This window comes from Heterocephalus glaber, unplaced genomic scaffold (genome assembly GCF_053883595.1).
Source record: "Heterocephalus glaber isolate CG9 unplaced genomic scaffold, H.glaber_assembly_v1.0 deba00001461, whole genome shotgun sequence".
Taxonomy (NCBI): Eukaryota; Metazoa; Chordata; class Mammalia; order Rodentia; family Bathyergidae; genus Heterocephalus; species Heterocephalus glaber.
In genome coordinates, this window is record NW_028258308.1 from 19,219,319 (window position 1) to 19,244,852 (window position 25,534).

The window sequence follows — 25,534 nt, forward strand, 5'->3', positions numbered from 1 at the left end:
TCTTTTAGCCTTACACCTCAGCCTAAGAGCTGTGTCTCCTCTAGCCTTTAATTAATGCTGGAGCATTTGATAAAATTGGTGATATGGAGTGTCAACTAAATAGCGGCATATGAGCTTTTCTTGACAGTACTTTTAATATTACCCTAAATGCCTGAAGTGCCTAGGAAAATAACCAGTTTTCTAAGGTCAGCATAATTTTATTTTATTTAATAGCTAAAGTGGCTCAAAGCTGAATTTATATTATCATAGTGGAAAGAAGGAAAACATCTAAGAAATTAACAAATCCTAGATCCATAAAGGTATATTGTGTGTTGGGTAAAGCTTTGGCTGTAGAGGCAAGCACCTGAAATAACACAGATGTCTTCCTGCTGGGAGTGCAGTGGCAACTTGATTGAAACACAGACAAGGACCCTTTGCTGTATCTTCCTTAAGATATTTCAAAATAATATTACGTTTTTGGATAATAAGTGTCAATTTAGTAATCTGAAACCTGAGCAACATATGTTAATAGAGCCATCTGTTTCCATGAGGATTATGAGAAAATAAATGAGGCCTTAGGGATGTTAAAAAAAGGCCAATATACCAGTAAAAGCATGTTCAGATACCCAGCAAAAGGGGGGACATTGATCAGCATCAAGTAGTAGTCTAGCCTTATTCTACTCATTTCTTTTGTATAATGTCCTTTATGGACAATGCATACAGGTAATTGATAGTTTGAAAGAGAATATCTTATCCACACTGAAAATACAGCTGTTGGGGTTTTGCAATACTTCTTTTTAAAGTAGGTATTTTTCTAGTTCTACTATCTCTGTAGAGTCAGGGGAAAAATGTAGAGTTCATGGGCACAGAGTAAGACTTTAATTTTGTTTCAAGCCAAGGTTCTGGGTCATAAAGTCGTAAGGAAAGAGCAATTGCAGTATATTAATCCAAAAACTTCAGCATTGCAGCTACATATTTTCAATCACTTTACTAGCTTTAAATTTTTTTGCTATGCCACACCCAAGTACCTAAAAAGTAACAATTTTCAGTGTTTTCAGTATTTACTTGTTATCACCTGATACTCCCAAGATATTTCACAGTTCCTTATGCCAAATTTCTTACAATTAAAGAGCAGGAAGGGTTTGGCAGGTATAATAAACCATCATTTCATTGTTTTAACTTCCAAGTGGAGTTAATAATCCAGGAATCTTAATATTAAAAATATCTTGGGTTTCATACTCATATGTAGCTTTTCTTTTTTCTTTCAGGTTTTGACCGGATTTTTTTGGATGATGTTTATGTGTCCTAGAGGGAAAAACACCTTAACTTTAGAATTTAAGCAGTGCTGCTGGGGATTTAGCTCAGTGGTTCTGTTGCCTACCTAGCAAGCACAAGGTCCTGAGTTCAATCCCCGGTACCAAAAAAAAAAAAATAGAATTTAAGCAGTGCTAGGACAACTTTTGTATGTTTTTAATGAATATTTTGGTTTGCTCATGTAAAGCGAGTGAGAAAAGATGAGAAAAAAAATAACTAGTTAATGGTCTTCATAGCTACCAGAAAGAGCTAGTTTATTTTCAGTATTTTACTTATTTCTTAGAATTCTGTGACATTTGCAGAATTTAACTTCAAATGTTCCTAGTGAGTAGACTGATGATCAAATTGCCAGTTTGTCCTTGAGAACTTAAATAGGTGTACCTAACTTAACTTTACCATCTCTCTTGTCATTTATACGGTTAGGAGAGGGCTCTTCCTAAAATCTGGCCAAATTATGTCATGTTCCTCCTTGCTGGGGGTTCTCTGCTGCCCAACAGGTCAACTTCTAATCATTTAGCATGACCAGAAGGCCATCTTATGATCTGAATATGTGTCCTTTTCCAGTCTCATCTGCCACCACTTTCCTCAATTCAGCTATGGCTGTCTGCTCTTCTTCAAATTCACCATGGACTTTCATCCGTTTCCCCAAATCTGAATATAGAATTTGTTTAACCTTTTTATTTACTCTCTATCTTTCAGGCTTCACTTTCCATGAATTAATTATACTTCTGTGTTGTCAGAAAAACTTTCCTTGAGCAATGCTAGAATATTTAATTCTTTCATGTTTGTCTGTTTCTCTAACCATGATTCTGTTTGACTAAGGTTAATGTATTTTTCATTTTGATATCTCACTGTTTAACAAGTTCAGCTCCTTGAAAATCTTGACATACTCAGGGCAATTAAAAAAAAAAAGAATTAAAGGCTGGAGGTATGGCTTGGTTCAGCTTGCCTAGTAGGCTGGGTTCAATCACCAGCACTTCAAATAATAACAACAACAATAATAAATAAGACTATGTTATTAGTTAATATTTTACCAAAGAGTGCTCTTTAAGTAATTGCTGTAAATCATCGACTAGTTCTATAAAAAGACTCAGATTTATATTTGAGTATTTCTCCTCTTAATTTTTACACTGAACTTCAACTTTCTATGGGTCAACAATTACAAAGCATTCTAGCATTCTATAATCCAGTAGCTGCAAAAGGATAAGAATTTTCCCACAAAATTCTAGTTTGGAATTATTGCCAGTGATGCTGAATGTTTTAACTACTCATTTGTGTTCAATAGGGATGCTGCCTTTGACAAAACTTTTAACTGTGATTTTCCAGCACTACTGTAGAGACCTCTATGCCAGATGGTCAAATACACATGTCATCTAATACAGCATTTATAATTAACCAAAATTCTAACTTTGTGCTTGGACATAGGCATTAATCATAAATGTTACCTATTGTTGTCTTTATCATTGCTCTGCTATTGTTCATATGGTACACACTCGGCTGGTATTAATTTCAAGCTCATTATTTGTTATTCAAATTTCATGCTATGAAATAAATCATCATAATAATACTTTAATTGGTTTTCCTGCCCTTGTTTTCTCCCAATCCCCATCTCAACCTCTCTCTCTCTTTTGCTCTTAAGTCTAATTTACAATGGTAAAGTTAATATTTTGAAAAGGTACAGTGATTTCACATTATTTATTTATTTATTTATTTATTTTATTTTTGGTACCGGGGATCGAACTTGGATCCTTGCGCTTGTGAGGCAGGCACTGGAACCACTGAGCTAAATCCCTGGCCCCCTTATTTCACATTATTTATTAATAAATTTCAAGCAAATTGGTCCTTCCTTAATTTTCAAGACATTATACTCTATTTTCCTTCTCGTATTCTTTTTTTGTGGACTCTCTGCTGCCACTTTTTAATAAACATTTTATTTAAACCTTCATTTGAGTTTAGTCAGCATATCCTAACTGGGTGCCTACCTTGTAGCAGATATAGTTCTGGACCTTGGATTGTGAAGTTCATCCAGACAGGTCCCTATCTTTAAGGAGCAATATAATTGGTAAGGTAAAACATGTAGGGTTTTTTGTCATCTTTTCAACAGTGAGATATTTTTACCATTTGAATTACTTCCAATTACTTTTAGAATCACACATTATTGGAGGTCCTTCTCAAAGTAGCTCCTCATAAATATCTCATTTAAATTAACACAGTTCCTTGTCTGTATCACTCATTTATGTCTTTATGTTATTTGTGTTTATGTTTTCTTGAGGGAAGAGAGCTATGTTTTATTGACTTTTTTGTTCTTCATTATACTTTGTACATAATAGTCTTTCAATAAACATTTGCTGGATTTTAAAGGAATATAACAATGATATTTGAATTTAAATAAAAAATGCATAAAGTTTTCATGGACCATTTTTTGAAAGACTTATACCCCAACGATATTTAGTCCACAAAGCTCACTTAATATGAGCTCTGTGCTACTTAAGCTGAACATATGATAGTTTTGGAAATGACATTTAAGGAGTCATAACTCTGTGTGTGTGTGTGTGCGCAGGCGTGTGTGTATGTGTAATTTAGCTTGAATGAATAGATTGCTTGCCTTTTTGTTGCTCTTTTCTTATATTGTTTTTTCTACAAATATATAATTATTAATATATTACAAAACTGTGGAGACAGATGTAGGAAAAATAAAGACATAAATATAGTATGAGAGCCTGGAGATAGACCAGGGATTTCAGAAATAGAAAGAAGAGAAATGTGTCTGGGAGAAGGGCCTGTTTTTAGCACATTTGAACATGCATCTTTAAACATGAGCATTTCTGGAAAGGACATAGGGTCCTGTGGGTAAAGTGTTAGGTTGCCCTGTTTTATATTTACTTGAGGCTATTACAGAGAATCAACATAAGTGTGAAGGCAAAGCAAAACCAAGTGAGTTTGGTTATTGAGATGATAAGTGTGTTTCTGGTAGATTAGGAGCTCCTGACAGATACTTCTACAACAGAGGCAGCATCTGGAAGAAGACACACACATTCATTTCTTGGCACTGCTTGGCATTGTTTCCATGGTTACTAAATGAGTCACTTCAGTCATCACTTACGTGGTCTAAATAGCTTTAGAAAAAGAAATTATCATCCTTTCTGAAAAGTGGAAAGATTATTAAGGAATGTCGACAGTTTGCTTTCATGATCTTATTGTTTATGTGGTCATGATGACAGCTAGCCAAATAGATGCAGAGTCAACATACTTTGTTAATGACATACCATTAAACTAATAACACATAGATGTAGATGTTAAAAAGATTTTAATAAATTCAACAATTGGCTTTTTACTATACTGTTGTGTATGGCCTTTATAATGAACAAATTTTACTTGGTTATTTCAATGCTTTTGATTATCTTAAAATTAATGAAAAATTAACAATTTTGTTGCCAGATTACCAAATAAGCCTTTTGTCAGATCCTGTGTACATGAAAAAATAAAAATTTGAAGATATTAACTTCATTTCAACAAGTTCTTTTAAATAAATATTTTCATTAGGAAACGATTCTTATTTATCAAGAAAATAAACCATTTTGTCACAATAAAATGCAATTTTTAAAAATGTTGCATAATTAGGTTTATTCTATTTTGACAAAATCATGTTTGTTAGACATGTTTACATAAAGTAAGATAAATACCTTGTTCTTAAAAAATGATTAAACCCCAGAAAAACCTACCCTAATAACTGTTTTGGTTTTTGATTTTTTTTGTACCAGAGATTGAAATTGGGTTCTTGCGCTAGTGGGACAGGTGGTGGAACCACTGAGCTAAATCCCCGACCCTAATCACTGTTTTTGAATTACTGTTATTAATGTTTGTCCCTATATCTGTTCCAGGCAGGTTTTATGCTTTATTTGCAGATTCACTTACTGAAAAATGATTGGCTTTCTATTAAAAATCAATCCTCATGGTGTAATCTTGACTAGGGGTCAGATAATTGAAAAATACACACGAAGTACATGGTCAGGTCCTAATAATTAATTTGATTTTCAGTAAACCTATATAGAATAACTTTGGCAGAGATTACCAGAATGTTAAAAAAAAGATTTTTTTTCCTGAAAATGATATGCTATGTTGTCATTCTGAGGGAGTGTCCAGCCAAAGCAACAACAGGATTAAGATTCTGTCTTCTGTATAGAGACAAAAAGTTTTACATAATACAGGTGAATGTGTTTCCTAAAGAAGCCTACTTCATGATGTGTTGAATAGAATTTAGGCAGGAATTAATGCTTTCTAGCTCTGGTTCTACATGTGTCACCTAGGCAAATGTTTTCTCCTGCCTGTGGGGTAAACAAGGGTTCTTGGCTTCCCAAAAACATTTAATTTATTACAAGTCCTTTTGAAAGTACAGGCAGCATAAGCTGCAAATGTGAGGACAGAGTGTCAGAATTAGAAGATAGGCAGGCATTGGTGATCAATTAATGACAGATACCTTAAAAACAACAAGAGAACATGAAAAATGGATTCAGTAGTTGCTAGTTGACTCAACACTAATCTAAGATTATTTCAAACTAGTGAAAAATCAGAAGACAGCTTGAATAGCATAAAAATCTGCTTATAGAAATAATAGCAGAAAACTTTCCAAATATGGGGAAACATTTTATAATACAGGTAAGTAAGGCATATAAAACTATTTAGCCACAATGAGAAAAGAACCTCTCTATGACCTATAGTCAAAATCCCAGAATTCTAACACAAGAACAGAATGGTAAAAGCTGATAGAGAAAACCAACAAATGACTTATAATGGAAAACTCATTAGAATTACAGCAGACCTCTCAAAACAAACTTTAAAGGCCTAGAGAGCTTGGAATAAGTGTTTCAAGACCTAAAAGAAAACAACCCCCAACATAGACTGATACATATTACAAATTTACCTTTCAAAATTGATGGAGAAATAAGTTATCTGCATCATAAAGACCACCTAAAGAAATTCATGACCACCAAACCAGCACTCCAAAAATTTCTCAAGACTATCCTAGAAAGAGGCAATAAAACTAACAATGCCAAAATGTCTAATAGAATAAGTATGCTAGGTAAGGTGAGCAATTACATAGAAGGGAAAGAAAGGGAATCAATGACTGGAAAGTAATGCAATGACAGGAATAAGTCAATACCTTTCAGTAATAACTCTTAATGTGAAGGGTCTTAATTCTCTAAGCAAAAAACAAAATTCAGTGGTATGCTGTATACAAGAAATGCATGTAATCCAAAAAGAACTGCATAAACTAAAAATCAAAAGATGGAAAACTATTTCAAACAATGAGAACCCCAGAACAAGCAGAAGTAGCTATTCTATTTTCAGACCAAATGGACTTTAAGCCCAAACTGTTCAGAAGAGGCAAAAAAGACCACTATAAACTGGTTAAGGGAAAAATTCAACAGGAAGAGATAACAATTATAAATATATATTCATGGGACAACAGTGCACCCAACTTCATAAAACAAACACTGCTGGACATAAAAAGACCAGATAAACATCAAAACAATTATAGTGGGGAAATTTAATACCCCACTATCAAAAATAGATCAACTGAACAAAATAAAATCAACAAAGGAATATGAGTTGAACTAAACCTTCAGACAAATGGACTTAGTAGATATCTACAGAGTGTTCCACCCAACAACAATGGAATACACATTCTTCTCATCAGTACATGGAACATTCTCCAGAATAGATCACATACTAGTCAATAAAGCATGCTTACATAAATGCAAAAGAATTGAAATTATGCCACGCATATTATTAGATCATAGCATGATGAAACTAGAACTTAATGTAAAAGAAGCCACAGAAATTATACAAACTCATGGAAATTAATATACTCTTGAATAATCAATGGGTCACAGAAGAAATCAACAAAGTAATAAGACAGTCCCTAGAATTAAACAATAATGCCAGTACAATACACGAGAACTTATGAGACACATTGAAAGCAGGCCTAAAAGGGAAGTTTATAGCTATTAATGGTCACATCAGAAAAACAGAGTGAACTCAAATAACCTAAAGATGCCCCTCAGAGTCCAGAAAAACAAGATCAATCTAAATTCAAAGCTAGTACAGGAAAGGAAATGATAAAGATCAGAGAAGAAATCAATGAAATGGAGACTAAAAAATAATAGAATCAATAAATCAAAGCTGGCTCTTCAAAAGAAGAAACAAAAAATTGCACAATCATCTCAAAAGATGCAGAAAAAACCTTTGACAAAAATCTAACATCTATTTATGATAAAAACCTTGAAAAAATAGGTACAGAAGGACTTTCAATCTGATGAAACCATTTATGACAAATCTACTGTCAACGTAATATTAAATGAGGAAAAGCTAAAAGCTTTCCCTCTAAAATAAAAAACAAGGATGTCCACTGTTATAACTCCTGTCCAACATAGTTCTCAAACATTATCCAGAGCAAAATAGCAAGGGAAAGAAATAAAAAAGATATGTATAGAAAAGGAAGAAGTCAAATTATCATTATTTGCAGATGACCTGATTCTCTATGTAGAAACTCAAAAATTCCACCAAAAGACTCTTAGAATTAATAACCAAATTCAGCAATGTGGCACAATACAAAACCAAAACACAAAAATTAATAGTGTCCCTGTACACCAATAATGAACTCACTGAGAAAGACTACCATTCAGTATAACAACAATATAAGCTAAAGATTTAGGGATGAATCTAACCAAGGAAGACCTCTACAACAAAAACTGCAGTACTCTGAAAAAGGAGATTGAAGAAGCCATCAGAAGACGGAAAGATATTCTTTGTTCTTGGATAGGCAGAACAAATACAGTAAAAATGGTCATACTTTCAAAACTGATATGTAGATTTAATGCAATCCAAATCAAAATACCAACAGCATTACTCACAGATCTAGAGAAAACAATCCTAAAATTCATATGGAAACAGAATAGATCCAGAATAACAAAAGCAATTCTGGGTAACAAGAAGAAACCAGGAGGCATCACAATCCTGGCAGTAAAGTTGTATTACAAGCTACAGTGCTAAAAACAGTATGGTACCAGCACAAAAACAGACTTATGGATCAGAGGCAGCAGAAACATCCCCAGGCACATTCAGCTATTTGACCTTTGACAAAGGGGAAAGAAATATACAATGGAAGAAAGATAGCATTTTTAATAAATGGTGCTGGGAAAATTAGCTATTCACATGTAGAAGAATGAGTCTAGACCCACATATTTTACTGTGTACTAAACTCAAACCAAAATGGAGCAAAGATCTAAATATTAAAATAGAAACACCTAATCTGTTGGAAGATAACATAGGTAAAACTCTTGAAGACATATCTACAGGCATGGACTTTCTGGACAGAGCCTCAATGGCCCAAGAAATAGTACTAAGAATCAACAAATGGGATAATATCAAATTATAAACTTATACACAGCAAAGGAAACAACCAACACAGTGAAGAGACAGCTTACAGAATGGGAAAATAATATGGCAGCTATTCCTTGGCCAAGGGTCTAACATCTGCAATATATAAAGAACTCAAAAAATTAGATCCCCCCAAATAAAAGACCCAATCAAAAAAGGGACAAGTGAAATGAAGAACACTTCTCTGAAGAAGTGCAAAGAGCTAATAAATATATGAAAAAATGTTCATCATTATTGGCCATTAGAAACATACAAACTGATTCCATCTTACTCCAGACAGAATAGTTATCATCAAGAAATAAAATAATACAGGGCCAGGGATTTAGCTCAGTGGTGCTGCCACCTGCGTCACAAGCACAGGGTCCTGAGTTTGATCCCCGGTACCAAAAAAAAAAAAATAGCAAAAGAAAAGAAATCAAATAATAACAGATTCTCCCAAAGCTGTGGGAGAAAGGAATGTTTCTACATTGTTGGTGGGAATGAAAACTAGAACAAACTATGGAGAGTCCTCAAAAAACTAAAACTAGAAATTCCATTTGACCCAGCTATTCTCCTTCTTGGTATCTTCCTGAAAAATTTAAATACATCGTATACTGGTGATGTATGCATGCCTATATTTATAGCAGCACAATTTGTAATAACTAATGAAAATAACCTATATGCCCACCAACAGATAAATGGATAAAGAAAATATGATAATTATATCCAGAGGTGTACTACTCTGTCATAAAGAAGGTAAACTTGAGAGTCATTTGAAGGAAAATGGATGCTCCTTGAGAGAATAATGTTAAGTGAAATAAATCAGACACACAAGTTTAAATACTACATGGTTTCTCTTATATGAGAAACCCAAAATATAAACAAAGAGCAAAATAAAATCTAGATAATAAAAAGTATGGAGATATTTTTCAAGTGGGAAATGAATCAAGAGATGGGGGGGCAGAGTTGGAGGGAAGGGAAAGCAGATGAAAAAAGAATTAAGATCTATTATATACATGTACCAACTCCCCACAATGAATGTATTCAGAATGTAATGCAAACCCGTACTAATAAAAAATGAAAACTGAGAAAAGAAAAAAAAACTACCACTGTATTTGAGCATGGGAATCATGGGAGAATATTTTGCTAGGGTCTTGCCTCTGCCATTCCTTCTAGCTCTAGTAATTTTTTTTTTTTTTTTTTTTTGTACAGGGGATTGAACTCTGGTCCTTGTGCTTGCACAGCAGGTGGTGAAACCACTGAGCTAAATCCCTGGCCCTTTACCCATATTTTTCTGGGCCACTCAACAAATACCCAGTCATTCAAAGGACTCCCCTCCTGGGATTATGACAAGATTTCCTTCTGAATTTGTCTTCCATATTTCCAATTTCTGAATAAGTAAAGCACAGAACTAGATGCCTTGAGCTTTCTCTGCCTGCCTCACCCCTAGGTTACATTGATTTGGGGAGAGCTTCCTTTACCGTCTGGTCAATCGATGACCATAGCTCTGAATCATAAGTTCTTAGGGTCAGTTCCTTCGAGAATAATAAACTAACATTTGGTTAGATTCCTGATTACCCAGTCTGTGAAAAGGAAGAAATTATGAAGTTCTCCAGGATCCTGGAAGAGTCCTTTATTACTTTTTTATCATTTTCTTTTTATTTAACCTAATGATTCACATTCCAGATGGTTCTTCTCAATTTTAGAATTATGATCTGCTTTGTAGAAAAAAAAATCATATTTCATGTACAGTATAATTTATGTAACTTTTTTTACCCAAGGTATCAAGAAAAATGTAATACACATTTAGAAGAATTTTTGGCTCCTTTAGAATTAGAAGAGATCAACTTTTAATATTTTATTTTTGAGGGTGTTATAACTTACTTATTTACTAATTCCCCATGTAGTTTGTGAATTTATATTTTCAAGAAATACTATAATGATATAGAAAAATATTTTCAGAACCACAAACTGTAAGATACAAACCAGTATAGAGAGTGTAATTCCATTTTGTTTTTTAAAAGGTCAAGATATTTTTTTAAAAGGAGAGAAATATCTCCAAATGTTGATTTGGAGGATATTTTAAAATCTCATAAAAACTACTTTCTTTATTGTAGTCTATACTATTAACCTTTTTTTCCTCTAGTGTCACTAATTGAGTAGAACCCTGGGTTGGGAGACTGGAGTTCCCACTCTGTGGCTCTGGCTCCACCACTGACACCAACAGTCACTGGGGGCCAGTGACCTTCTTTCTCTCCTTTATAAAACATGTCTTTTCCCAATCAAGACACTGTTATGGTTTGGATCTTAATGTTGCCCAAGAGGCCATTTGCTGGAGGCCTAGTTGCCAACCTGTGGTCCTACTGGGAGGTGGGGCCTAGTGGAAGGAAGTTGGGTCATTGAGTGTGTGCCCTTGACCTCCAGCCTCTTCCTCTCTCTGTTTTCTGATGGCCATGAGGTCAACAGATCTCCTCTGCCACATGCCCCTCACCATGAGTACTGTGTCATTACAGGTCCAAAGGCAACAGGACCAAACAACCATAAAATGAAGCCTCTAAAATCATGAGACAAAATAAATCTTTTCTCCTTGTAAGTTTATTCTTTCAGGTGTTTTGTCATAGTGGCAGAAACCTGACTGACAAATGCACTTTGAGGACAATGGAGAAAATTTACCAAGTCATATATTTTAGCACTTAATGAATTTAAAAGTAAAGGCAGCATATTCATTCAATGAATTGTTATAATATGCTGATGACTCAGTATTTCTGTTACTGCCAAGAAGACCTTCAGCAATTGTCTTTTTAGTCCCCTCAAGAGTGGATGGTCACAGAGTCCTTGTATGAACTGCTTCAGGCTTCAGGAGGTTGCAGTACTTGGTTTGTACTGGGTCATTTCAGAAAATGGGAATAGCTCGACTCAGGGCCTTTCCCCAGTGGTCACAGATTTGAGCAGATCCAGGCTTTCAATGCAGCCTTATATTTGGAGCTCTGCACCTGGGCTCTGGCCCTACCTGCTGCCAGGTAAGCACGATTCAGCTAATGTGAATTTGGGAAGAGGCTTTTTTCTGACCATCTGATCAGTATTCTATCCAAATCCCATAGTTACTGATAAAGTAATATGCTAATTTAAAAACGAATTTGTGATATATATTTACTGACCATTCCCATGGAGTCCATTAAACAGCATAATTTTCTTCCATTATGGAATAGATGACTCGTGCCACTCACTATTTCATAGGATTTTCTCATGGGCAACTACCTATGCTCTTTTAGTGGCTTAAAAAGGTTATTTAAAAAGTCCAAGTGGTTAATTTAAATCTTTTCTTTCATTAATGATACACAGAGCTCACTTGAGCGTACTGTCTGACCCTAACACAAAAACAGAGGCTCTAATCCTGCCCACCTAAAATAGGAGGAGCTGGAACTTGGAATAGAACATTCTTCAAATGGAAAACAGCTCAGACGGTTAATGCAAATGGGAAATTTCAGTCGACTTTGAATGTAGCATAATGCAAAATAGTCACCTCACATATCACTTTCTCTTATATCTACTCACCAAAATATTTATAAAATGTCTTGCAGTGTTATACTTAACTAATGCTCTTGGTATTTATTTTACTTTTTCAGGAAGATTTTCTTTTGTTCTTACACAAAGTCTATTGCAATAACTAAGGACTAGCTTTTAGAAAGTAGTTTCTCTTTCTCTCTCACTATCTCTCTCTATATAATAGACATCACATATTGTATTATATTTAATCAGTGTGCAGATGGAGGAGTAAATATCCCACTTATTATTTTATATTATTATTATACATCATATATAATAAATTCCACAGTTTATCTGTGCCCTGATATTGGACCTTTCTTGAAAACCATGCATATATGAAACTTGACTTATAATGGAAGTCAAACTTTTCCCTTTGTAAGTAATATATCAGCAGAAAATGAAAAGTTCAGTGAGGCTAGTGATCTTCTAAATTGTTCGAATGAGAATAAATAAGCCCAGGGCATTCTATAACTCTCTGAAGTCACAACAATCAAGGCACACCTCAGGCTTCAGAAAAATCTCATCCCCTTGGAAGATAACCTTGATATAGTGTGTGCATAGGAAGGGTATCCAATTGTGACAGAAAGAATGTCAAAGAAAGAGTGATCTATTGCAAAGAAATCCATAGTACTTAGGAAGCAGTAAGTTTTGAGCTTATGCCGATGTATATATAGATATTCTTTAGGGGCTTGCACTTTGTTAGGGAGACCAAAATTCCTGGTGAGAATGAGAGGTAGTTAGTCCTCTGTGTGCTGACCTCACTCAGAAACAGCCTGGTCCAGACGGGACGGTCCTTCGGTTGGTCACATCTTTACTTGGCACCTGGAGAGTGGGTCAGTTCCACAGATGTGGAAGAGGGTAAGTGTTGAGTCTAGGAAGCGAAGGATGTGCTTTGAGCCTGCCATAGATACTCTGGAACTGCTTCCTATTTGGAGATGACTCGAAGCCTAACAATGGCTGTTGTGGCATGAGCTGTGTCCACTATAATGATATGTTGGAAGTCCTAACTCCTAGTACTTACAAAAGTGACCATGCTTGAAATAAGATCTTTGCACATGCAGTCAAATTAACTGAGATCATACTGGAGGGTAGGCTCTAAATACAGAGACTAGTATCCTTATTTAGAGAGATTTGGATACTGATACACAGGAAGGAAGACATATGTGACAAAAAAGATTGGAGTGATGCTGTTGTCAGCCAAGGAGGGGCTAGGAATGCTGAGCAACACCAGAAGCTTGGAAAGGGCAATGATTCTTCCTTGGGGCACCTTGGCCCTGCCAACAATTGATTTCATACTTCCAGACTTCAAAATTGTAATATAATATGTTTCTTTTCTTTTAAATCACCAGATTGTAGCACTTCATTACAGCAGAGTTAGAAAATTAAAGTGGCTAAAATATGGTCTCTAGACTTCTCTTCTTTTGCAATCCATAGATTGAACCAATTTGACCTGAAGAGCTTTTAAGGTGAAGGTAGATTTGGGTAGGTTCCTCCATAGTCAGGCTAAATCCAGGGTGACTTTGGAGCAGAGAGAGCCAAGAGTTTGGGAGTCAGCAGGCAAGGCAATGCAAGCCTGGAACAGCCAGCAGGGACACCCCAAAGTAGCAGGGCTCTCTCTGTCCTTTCAGGGTCAAGTGTCCTTTAGCAGGTGGAGAGCCAGGAAAACTCAATAGAAGTGATGCGGAAGACCTTCAAAGTGCTGATAGGAAGGAAGCACGTGGATTCCCTGTCCCCCGTGACATGCCAATGAGCAAAAGGCCTCTATAACAAGCACAGACTATGTGGGAGTGGCTGTTTCTGAGAAGCAGCAAGAAGAAAGGAGTTTTAGAACAAGGGTGGAGTTCAGTTACTGTTGCCTCACAGTGTTTCTAAGGCCCAGACAAGATACTCCATTGTGTGCACTGGAGTAGTAGCTTAGCTGCAGAATGCTTGTCTAGCATGCATGAGATCAGTGGTGGCCAATCTATGGCACATGTGTTACTTGTTTTTCTTTTAAAACAAAGATGTTAACATATGAGTTGTTTTTCTAAACTAAAACCCCAGTATTCAGGTTTTATTGCAGCGTTGGCACTTTGCTTAAGTAAGCTGAGTTTTGGTCTATAGTTTGGACCCTCAGTTTCTAAAAGTTTTTCCATCACTCCATGGGACCATAGGTTTAATCCCTAGCACAGGAAAAAAAAAATCATTGTGAAATAAGGCACAGAAAAGAATTCTTAAACAATTACTCTTTGAGAAAAAAGCAAATTATCTTGATAGCTGCGTTTTTACCTTGCCTTCCTGCCTCTGATGTTCCCCGTGGTGTCTTTTAAATCAATTAGCTTAAATCAAGGATATCTATGCAGAATCTCAAGACAGAAACTCTACTGGGAATACCATGCAAAATGAATGTCAAGGAGAAGCCAGGTTATGTTGGTATGCTTTGGTTGCCCAACATCTGTCATATTTTCTGAACTTCATTAAGAGATCTTTTTTTTGAAGTGCATGTGATGAATTTCTCCCTGGCTTGTCAGCCCCAAGACCAGGCAGTCGCGATTCCCCATGAGATCAGCGTACCTTCTGAAGTAATGCACCCAGATCAGAATGGTATATGAGTCTGTCCTATTCTGGGTCTAGAAAAAGAAATGTTACAATAAATAAGTGGGCGGGATCTTCCTCATAACCCCCCAAATCACGAAAGTAGCAGCAAGATCAAACTGAGAACAATAACTTTACCGCGATATTTTTTTCTTTACAAAGTTTACTACCTACTTCTCAAAAACCAAAAACAAAACAAAAAAGCTCCCAGAAGGAAATCGTGCAAATACTTCTTATTTTTAGTTTGTTACATACTGCAACTAGTAACCATTTAGTAATTATCTGGAAATGAATAAATTAGGGGTGTTTTACTCAGGGTCACATTAGTTAGACATGAAGCAAAGACTGTCACTATCTCGGAGATATTTTGCTGATTCATTTCCTTGTTTCCTCTCTCTTTGACCCTTATTTAATACAAAATTCCTCCAGCAAAACTGCATGTGTAACCACTGATCAGCATCTTAGTAGAATAGAAACATTAATATGTATTAAAGACCATGATGTTAATATACTTGACAATTGCCATTCCCAATCCCTCTTTGCTTTCCTGTCCCTTTCCAAATAATTCTGTATGGAGTGAGATAGGAGAGGAAAGATAAAAGGCAAGAGGGGGGCAACTCACTTCTTGCATCATTAAGTCAATTTTCCCAAAGTATTCTCATTGTTACCCACTGGGGGCCACTATGCCATTCCTCCACCTAAGCCAAGTCATTGTGCATGGAGGCCTCTGTATGTTCCCTGTGAGAGCCAACCTGACTCCATCGTGAGCCTGAACACCAGCTTGTACCTGTGCTTAGACAAAGTGTGGACTTGGATAAAGCACCCCAAACCCCTGCATCCTGTTTGGCAGTAAACCTGCTGCAGTTGCAGGATGTTTTGTACCTCACCTAGTGTGTGAAACTTCCTTGTGCCCCCCCCCCCCCCCAACCTGGCATGGTTCTGCTTCTGTAAGATTCTGCTTGCTCTTTCCCCTGAGCCCTCCCCAACTGAAGGCATGATTTAAAAGGAGAAATCAAACTGTTTCTCAGGGCCGAGAGAACTTTCCTGGTACTAGCTCCCCTTGGCCACCAGCTTTAATAAATGGACTCAAATCTGGCACAGAGTGTGGCACATCTCCACTGTTCTAACTCGCTCATCCATAACACTTCTTATCAAAACAATACAAAAAACCCCCAATCTTTCCTTGACCATTACACCAGCTCTTGAAGATCCTTCTTAGCTGCTCAAAGTTCCTTGGCCCAGATTCCCTTTACTCATTGAAAACTACCTTTCAGGGACAGATCTCAGTAATTTACAGAGGTGCAGTACCTTAGCCAACCACATAGGGCTGGCTGTACAATATGCTAACAGAAGTTGAACACACTCTCCTCTCTCAGGTAATGGTAAGATATTTTAAACAAGTCTTTGGATTTTTTAAACATAGGATTAACCCTTCTGGTAGGATTTGAGACCAGGTAGGAAATGAGAGTTACAGGATGTGGGGCACCTGCTTGGGGGCTAGAAGGAACTTGGGATCCCCATCTCTCTTTGTCAGCCAATTTCAAGAAATGACTCTAATTTTATGGTAAAAAGCAATGCATCTTTCTGCAGATAAATAAGTCCTCTGACAGCAATAAATATTTCATTTTGACATCTTAGAAGATGTGTTTCAGATGAATCATAGTAAACTATTTTTTTCCTTCTAGGCAAAACACTATTTGCTGATATCTGCAAATTTAGGAGGAAAGCTTTTTTTTTTTTCTTCTCTAAATGGAACTATTCTGACAAGGAGAAAAGGGGAAACTGCATACACACCATTATGGCTTATATCTAGATGATCCCCCACCCCTAAGCCTCATGTGCTCATAGATGGAGCTTTGGGGAGTGACTAGATCATGGGTGTATGATACTGAGTCAGTCCAGTGATTGGTTTGGCATAGTTCTTCCTGTGGATGATGGACTTACTGAAGAGGGAAGAGCCACCCTGGGCGTGGGTGGCACCAATCAGTAGACATAGCCTGGATGGAATAAAAAGGGAAAGAAGGAAGGCTCATGGCTTCCTGCCTGCCATCCCATGGCCTGTTTCTCCTCTGCCATGCTGTCAACTATGGTTTGAAACTTCTTCCAACTGTGAGATAAAATGAAACTTTCCTTATTTAATTTGTGTATTTTGGGTACTGGGTCTCAGCATTGAGAAAGTAACTAAGACACACACACACACACACACACACACACAGACACACACAGACAAGTAAGATTACCCTCCTGCAATCCCTTCCAGTCTTTAAACTACCTTCTTATAAATAATATGAGATCGGGCCGGGGATTTAGCTCAGTGGTTTCGCCGCCTGCTGCACAAGCGTAAGGACCTGAGCTCAATCCCTGGTACCAAAAAAAAAAAAAAAAAAAAAAAAAGATCAGTGTAAATAATATCAGATCATAACCTCAGCAATAATACATCTTTTTTATGTTAAACTTTTGGTAAACTATTCTCTCTGGACTGTGTTGCTGAGATATTTATTTGACCCTTTCTGTCTCTGTCTCTGTCTCTCTCTCTCTCTCTCTCTCTCTCTCTGTTTCGGTGTGTGTGTGTGTGTGTGTGTGATATTTTTTTCCATTTAGCCTATAAAAGATCAAAAGAAGTGGTTTACCAATAGTACCTAAAATTTTGCACATGTGCCTTGAAGTTCAACTCATTTAACAGTTGCAATTAACAAATATCCTGGAGAAAGTGTTATAATCTGAGTGTTGCTGAGTTCCTAGGAACACTATTATAGCATTCATTGCAGCCAACACTTAACTGTGATTACTATGTGGTCAGCTCTTTTCCATGCTCTTATATTAAACTAGGTTATCCTTCCAATAACAGGCAAGGTGGGGCTTGCTATTTTTCCCATTTACAGATGAAAGCACAGCCATAGTTAAATGCCAAGTTGCCCAGGTCTCAGTGGTGGTGTGAGTCTCGAGACAGGCAGCCTGGCTCACAAATCAGTGCTAAGAAACATTGCTACCACTGCCGTAAAAGTGATCCATTGCAATAGTCCCAGTAGCTATCCTCATCATTGCTTCATGAAAGTTTGGATACCGGGTCAATGAAGAAGTAATCTCAATAAGTTTATAGTTTCATCATTCTCAATAATGACTCGCTTTCATGAAGACATTGTGGTGCAAGTCTGAGCTTGTACTAAACATTAAGAGTATGCTTGCACCAAAAGCAATCATAGATGAAACAAAAAGTAAACTGATATTCTCATTTGAATGTCCTTCCTCATCTAAGTGTCCCTGAGACTATTAAGATAAAGGAAGAAGTCTGATTATTAAAGAGTTGGGTATTCTAGAGATTACTGAGCAGAGACTGAGGACCTAAGACTTAGGAAGTTATGAAGAAAAGGTAATTTCAAGGAAAAGTTGGAAACAGTGTCATTTAATTCCATTTTTATACCTGTAACAGTCTAAAAATGAGGCTTCAGAGAATATTCCTTTTCTAAAAGAGCCAAAGCTTGCTAGTTAGCTACAGGCATGTGATTGTATTGCACTCTGCCCCAGCATGAATTGCACTTAGCCCCCATCAGTTTCCTAGAATTGTTCTTGAGGTCCTCTTCAGTCTAGGGCCACCCCACCACATCCGCCTGATGACACCAGGACACCCTAAGACTGCATTTGGCACTTGTTGGCCAAAGCCACTGCAGAGTAAAGTGATGTCATTCACTCAACATCTCATTTTTGGCAGTGATAGTCCATATTGGTATAAATTGAAATGTTCTCCAACCTGGAGGTCTCATCCATTTTACTTAAAAATTCCACACCTGTTGGTATAAGTTCTGTCTTTGCCCCATCACTAATATTTTTACTCCAATTTAACATGTCAAACAAATCATAATAAAAATGGCTGAGTTCTGGGTTGTTTTCTATTAATCTGAGCTTACCTTCTTTACTTTAGAATAGGAACCAATGTAATAGCTGAGCAACAGAATTGCCCACAATTTCTCCCTTTCTGCAATTATTCTCTTGCTTTAAAGGCCCTGTTTTGTTCACTATTTCTTTTTTTTGTGTGTGTTCACTATTTCTCAAGATGTTAAGATAAGATAGGAGAGGTTGATTTTTCCAGTGACTTTTTTTTCAACTTGGAAATTGCATTTAGAATTTCCACTGCTTTTAGATTTCAAGTTCAGAACTTAAAGAAGCTTGACACAGAGGAGCCTCAGTGGTTGCCACTGCCTGTCAGCTAATATCCGCCAAGGACTGGCAGGGAGAGGAAAATGGCAGAAGGCAAAGAGACATTATCAAAAGCCCTCTTTCCTCAATCTGTGTCAAAAATTTGTTTGACTCCTTTAATTTAATCTTTACCTTCCTTTAGTTGGCTGTATTATTAAGGGCAGTGGTAGTGAACTTATGGCATGCGTGCCACAGCAGGCTGTATCATTGAAAGTTCTAAAAGGTTCACCATCACTGGTTTAGGGAGACCTGTGCTATTAATACAGGAACAATTAAAAACTAATTAAATTTAAAAAATATAGTTATTGGGAATGTAGCTCAGTGGTAGAGCACTTGCCTAGCATGTGGAAAGCCCTTCGGTTCCACATGCTCAAAAAATAAAATTGGATGTGAGCAGCAGAGGCTAATTCTGTCATAAAATGTCATAAAAAAATCTTTAAAACATTGTCTTGTCAAAATCTAAGTGGTCCATAAAATGCCTGACAGTTTAGAGGCCCAGATTCTGAAGCACAGTGAGGGGTTTAGCGCACAAGGTATCATGAAGAAATGGAGTACCTTTATAAGAATTTACATTTTATATATGTAGAAGGGCAGATGTGAGGAATTAAGAAGATCTTCCCATTGATAAAGTAAAATCTCCACAGAATCACATTCTATTATCCAAATACCCAGAAGCCATCTGGAGCACTAAGGTAAAGATGAAAATTTTTTTTAATAGTACAGTGACATTTCCTTTCAATAAACAAGTCTTTCCATTCTCCACTCAGTGTGCAGAAACACATTTTGTTGACTCCAAATAGGAGCAAAAAAAGAGCACAATGGCTAACTAATTTAGAAGAACAAGTTCACTAGAATCTTAGTAAGTTCGATGAAACTGCTTCATTACAGAGAACATACTATGACATGGAAAACATCTAGAGAAGGAATCTACAGAATTAAGAAGGAGCACTAAAAATATATTTTGATGATTTCCGGGTCACCTTCTTCTCCACCATCTGCCTGCATTTGTAATTTAATCACAAAGGGCTGTTTATGTGTAGCTTTTAGCACACACAAATACTTTGCTAACCTAGAAGAACACATTATCCACATTTAAAGCAATTTTCCTGTAAATGATTGTGCTGTTAACTTTAAGGGGTTATTAAAATATTTTCTGAGAAATTGGCTCCTTTAAGTTCTTTCTTAGAATGCACTGTTTCATTTTTGTGCAGAACAGATGACAGGCTAGGCATTCCAACAGCCGTTTAGTTAATTTAACTAATTCCTGTCAGGAGAAGCTAAGTGATGGGATATAACAAGCCAGCCTCAGCCCAGGGATGTTTTTCTTCCTTCGTAGCAGAAGAAGCAAAACATACTGTGTAGTTTTGCAACTGGGCAAGTTTAGAAATATTTTTAAGCTTTCTGCTTTGCCAAGTGTTTCATAAAAATCTATTTTCTTTCTATTTCATGCCAAAAAATGTCAACCCCTAAATATTTTTTCCCATATCTGGCCACATGTCCAAGATTTCTTCTTTTTCTAAGAATAAATAATTTTTCTGGGTTATAAAAATGTCACATGCTCTATCAGATTAAACATATCTTTATATAGAAAAAGCATTTGAAACATTCCACCAGTGGGTCTAAGGAAGGATTCCTTTTGACATGACTTTGTGAAATTAATTTTGATGAAATGAAAGGTTTGAATTCTGTTTGTGACTTTCAGTAAGAAGTTCAGTTTTGTTTTATAATTCTTTCAATTCCACTTTTTTTCTTACTGTCATCAAAGTATCCTTATTTATGAGAAAGTATTAAATAAGAATTAATTTTTGCCTTTGACCAAAATAACACCTTGGAAATGATACTAATGCAAGGCAGCTTTCTGGGTTCTTCTTTCATTTGCACAGTTAAGAGTTTGATAGGTTTAGCTATGAGGGTTTCAAGAACTCTAGCATTAAAAAAGTGTGAATTTGCAAATTAGCTGTCAAGTTTAATAGAAAGCGAATATGCAGCCATCCTATTGATCTTTCTAAGAGGTAAAGCACAGAACACTGAAAAACAGCAATTTGTATGAATTGGCTTGGTATTTTCTTTAAACAATAATTACCTTCAAAAAGTCAAAAAGCTGAATAAATCATCTTAAGAGTTGGAAATATAAGGCAAAACAAAACCATGCTTGAAAAAACAATAATAGCTATACACCTAAAATGTAATAAATCTAGAGCATTATCTCTTATAAAACTGCGAAGGACTTGGTATAATACACTATGAATTTAAAGCTTAACATTGGGCAATTTAAAATAAAAATATGATCATTTGTTACTGATACTTAACTAGTTGTAAGTGAACCTACTGTAAGCAAAATAATATTCCAAGTTGATATATGATATCTAAGTATTAATAAACCTACTATGAGCAAAACGTATTTTAAATTGGAATGTTATTTCTAGTTAGTGGGTTAATTTTAAATTCTCTGTGTGTTTGTTAGTAGGGAAGGGGTGTGTGTGTATGTGTGTATGTGTTTGTGTGCATGTGCGTGTGCCTGTGCGTATGTTGCAAGCTGAGGGAGGGAGCTTCTGGTTCTTCATAAATGCTTCCCTCTGAGCTTCTTGCTTTGGAAATCTTTAACACTCCTTTTAAAATCTAAAGATGAAAATTTATTATAGTTGGAGAATCTATAAAGATGAGGACATGCAAGCATTTCGGGGTGTTTGCCAGTATGATCCTGAAATGCCACAAAGTAGCTTCAAATAAACCCAAATTTTTTCAAAGATTAATGATATATCAAGAAACTAGAGGGTCCAGTAAGTTATTTTGTTCGTCCTAAACCCACTATCATCCTGCCAAAACTCATGCCAGATAAACTTTCCAGCCTTCTTCTGTTTCATGACTCTTTCCTCCTCATGCATGGGAATTAGGCATTTACATTTTGAAAATGTCAAGCATCTCAAAACACTTACATTTCGTTGAACCAGGTCTCCCATGGTAAAATGACAAAACCCCACACTGTGAGTTTGCTTCCTAGGAACAGCAAATCAGCATTGCGAAGCACCCGAGGCAGAAATAATACCCTTCATTTGCTGCAATTGGTTTAGTATCAATGCTATAAAAAATAGATGATGGAAAACCAGAGCTCTGGACAGAAATGCAAGTCTGCTGTTGTGGCTTGTATAGGGATGGAGTAGAAATGGGTGCTCGTCTTGTCTATATATCAAACTCGGGCTTTGCCTAGGCTGACAAGCTGCAGCACATCCACAGTATACGGGAGCTGTCAGGGCATTCATCACTGTGGTCACAAGGCAACGCCTGGTTCTATTTACATAAATGGCAGGGAGCTGAGCATATGCACTCCTAGGAGAATTCAATTGGCACAGAAACTTGAGCCTATGGAATATCACTGTGGAGTAGGCAGGCCAAGTTATTCATGGTGCTTGGGTTTTCCTCTCTGCTTTTGCAAAAGGTAATTTCCAACACCAGAATGTTCTGTGGTTTTGGCATAAAGAAACCTGAAAGTCAGAGAAATAAAGGCTTCAAGGTCATCCAGTTTGTGTTACAGCATTGAGTGATGTTCGGAGGTAGAAAAAAATGCAAAATAAGCAGTTCAGACTAGCACCAACTGCATGTACCAATCCTTTGGCATAGACCCAGAGCCCAAAGATGTACAAAGAAAATCTAAGAATTGCAAGGACTTGTGGCCTGTGCCTTGCCTAAATACAACAGTATCTATGAATGTAAGTATGCAAAATATGACAGAAGGACATTAAGGAGAAACATACCTTGAAACCTTTAACATTATGTAAGAAAAAGTAAAGGTTGTCAAGGAGGAAAAAGGCAGACATAATACTGGGAAGATATGCCTAGAAAATATTTTTTGCTTCTTCACCTCTATCATCACTTTAAAGCAGATCGATTCTGAGCCTGAGACCCACCTCTCTCTTACCTTTCATTCTGCACCCTCTCTTTTGTGGCCCTGTTTGGACACTGCACTGGAGTACACAAAGCAGCCTGTAAATACAGTTTTGTTTTCATTACCTGTTTTCTTTCTGGACAAACCCAACCACAAATCATACACTGGCCTGTTTATAAGAGCAAACCTGATGCTTGGCCTTCAAAGTAATTATTAAGATACCCATTGGGGCTGGGGATTTAGCTCAGTGGTTTCGCCTCCTGCTGCGTAAGCACAAGGACCGGAGTTCGATCCCTGTTACCAAAAAAAAGATACCCATCACCTCCCACCCCATCCTGTCCTATATTTGATCTTGGTCTATATTTGCTTTTCCTTTTCTGCTGCATTTCAGACCTATGTGTGTCTGATACTGTCTCTAGTCCTTCTGAGGTTGGAAGCCCTCCCTGGTTCCCTAATTTGCTGTTCTCTGAAACTGGGTTCACAGCTTCATTTTAACTTCTGATTTAACTTGCCACACTGGCTTGTTTTCTCTAAGAATTTTTGGTAAGAACAATAATCTAATTCTCTGGGACATGTTATTTTCCCAAGAGTTTGAGTATGGAGTTCAAACATCTTTGAAGACCTTATTTTTTAAGCCTGTCATCTGGTACTTTGAGGCTACTCCATTCCTAATGCCAACAGTGAATAAAAACAAAAATGCAGTGAAGAAAAAAACAATTGGATTAAGTATAGACACACCAGCAGCATGACTGTGGGGTTAGACTGCCTGACTTCGAATCTTGCTTCTACCATCAATTGGCCACTTAGCTTTGCACATTATAAAGTGGAAATAATAACAGTACCTATTTAGTACATTGCTATTTAGCTCATTCATTTGTTCTTTATTGCCGTAAAGTTTTAACACCTAGTACTTTCCAGGCCAAAGGAATCAGAAATGTCCAGAGTATTATGAGGCCAGGCTGTCAGGGAATTTACATACCAGTGCAATATACTGTGGGGCTCCAATAAGGTAATTCACCTAAACTGCATACTATATCATAGTGCCTTAGAAATAGAAACTACACTAGAGCCACTGTTATTATTAGCCATAAAAATAAACTGTTAGTAAAGGTTTTTAACTGTATGAGATAAAAATCATAAATAAAAATATACCTGCTATAATAAAAAAGAGACAAAATATAGGGAAGTCATGGAAGAGGAGTTATTTGCTAAACATTGCTCATGACTCTGACACTAAGTAGATTGTGAATGTTCCTAAGCTTTGATCTGGGTCATATGATGTGGCATTGTACACCTGGGAGCATGGGTGTGTAGATCTTGCACCTAGCTCTCCACTATCTGACCCTGTGCACCTGCACAGCTTCAAGCCTGGGTCAGCACCTTTTTAACTTTACGAACCCCACTGGGCATGACCTGCAGCTCCAGCCCTATGGCTGTGGCCAGTTCCAGGTCCAGTTTCTTGCAGAGGCATCTTGTTTTCACCCAGTTATGAAAGCAACTTCGATCTGAATCTTAGCTCTTAAAATTAGAAAGGGGGCAGGATTGAGATTTGTAGCATCAGATACACTATTCTTTCCAGGTTACCTTCTTTTTGCAATAATTTCCCTTTATTAGCTTTCATATCACCCTAGTGAGCAGGCAAGTTTTACAAAGCATTGCTTCGAGGAAATTTGTTTCTAATAAGTGATTTGATCTTAGTATATTTTAGCACAGCATGAAAACATAGGATGTTTTCAACTAACTCTTTTGCATACTTACTTTATCCTCATAGCACAATTGGGGAGCAAATTAGGGTTTTCATTTTGACTTTGCAAAGATTTCCCAACTTGCTCCCCAGTGCTAGAGGAACAGATAATCCTACAGTGGCACGCAGTCTAAAAAAGGGCAAGCCTTAGAATTATTTATCCCACATTGTCCTTCCCTGATGAAGATAAAGACACATAGCTACAAACTGGGATACAGGGTGATTTATTGTCTCTCTTTGGTATGTTACCCCAGTAGTTTAGAACTTTTGCATAATTTCCTGAATTTCTTTGCTTCCCCCACCCCCAACTCCCACAGACTCTGTGTTGGAGTGAGTTCAGGTTTCAAATGATGGTTGGACAAGGCAAACTTCATGAAAATGATTTTCCTTTCCTTCCTTTTCATCCCCTTTTCCTTCCTTTCTTATTATTCTTTTTTTTCTTAAATTTATTGATACACTTTAGATATACATAGCAATCATATTCATCATAGAGAATCTGTACCTGTACATGATATATCTTGATTCTTAGTTTTTTCCCATTTCCCTCCCCTCTGTTCAACCCTTCTTCCCTCCTTTATTTACAAAAGTTATGTTTCTATTTTATTTTTCTTTTGTTTTTTCTTTTTCCCTTCTCTCCTTTCCCCCTCCCCCTCCCTAGTGCCCCTTTCCATTTAAACATTTTCTTCCTATATTTCACAATAACTATTATACATTTTGGCTCTTATTTACACTTTCAGTTTCTCACACCAGAGAAACAATGTGATATTTACACATGCATTTGTTTCTTTCTTTCCTTCTCTTTCTCTCTAATTTTTGCTTCCTAGAATTGTAGTTATGGAGGTTGGTGGGTTCAGAACAATACACTCTATTGTATCAGTTAT

At 36.6% G+C, this 25,534-nt stretch overlaps 1 protein-coding gene across 35 annotated transcripts in view; it reads right to left on the reverse strand.

The window, feature by feature from the left end:
• Sorbs2 (sorbin and SH3 domain containing 2) overlaps positions 1–25,534 on the reverse strand; it is a 392,887-nt gene that overhangs the window by 138,687 nt on the left and 228,666 nt on the right. Inside the window, exon 4 of one of the 35 annotated variants that reach the window (XM_087217106.1) lies at positions 14,812–14,867. The exons of the other annotated variants lie outside the window; for them this stretch is intronic. The gene's annotated coding sequence lies outside the window, so the exon portion shown is untranslated. The remainder of the gene's footprint in view (positions 1–14,811; positions 14,868–25,534) is intronic. 35 annotated transcript variants of the gene reach the window in all.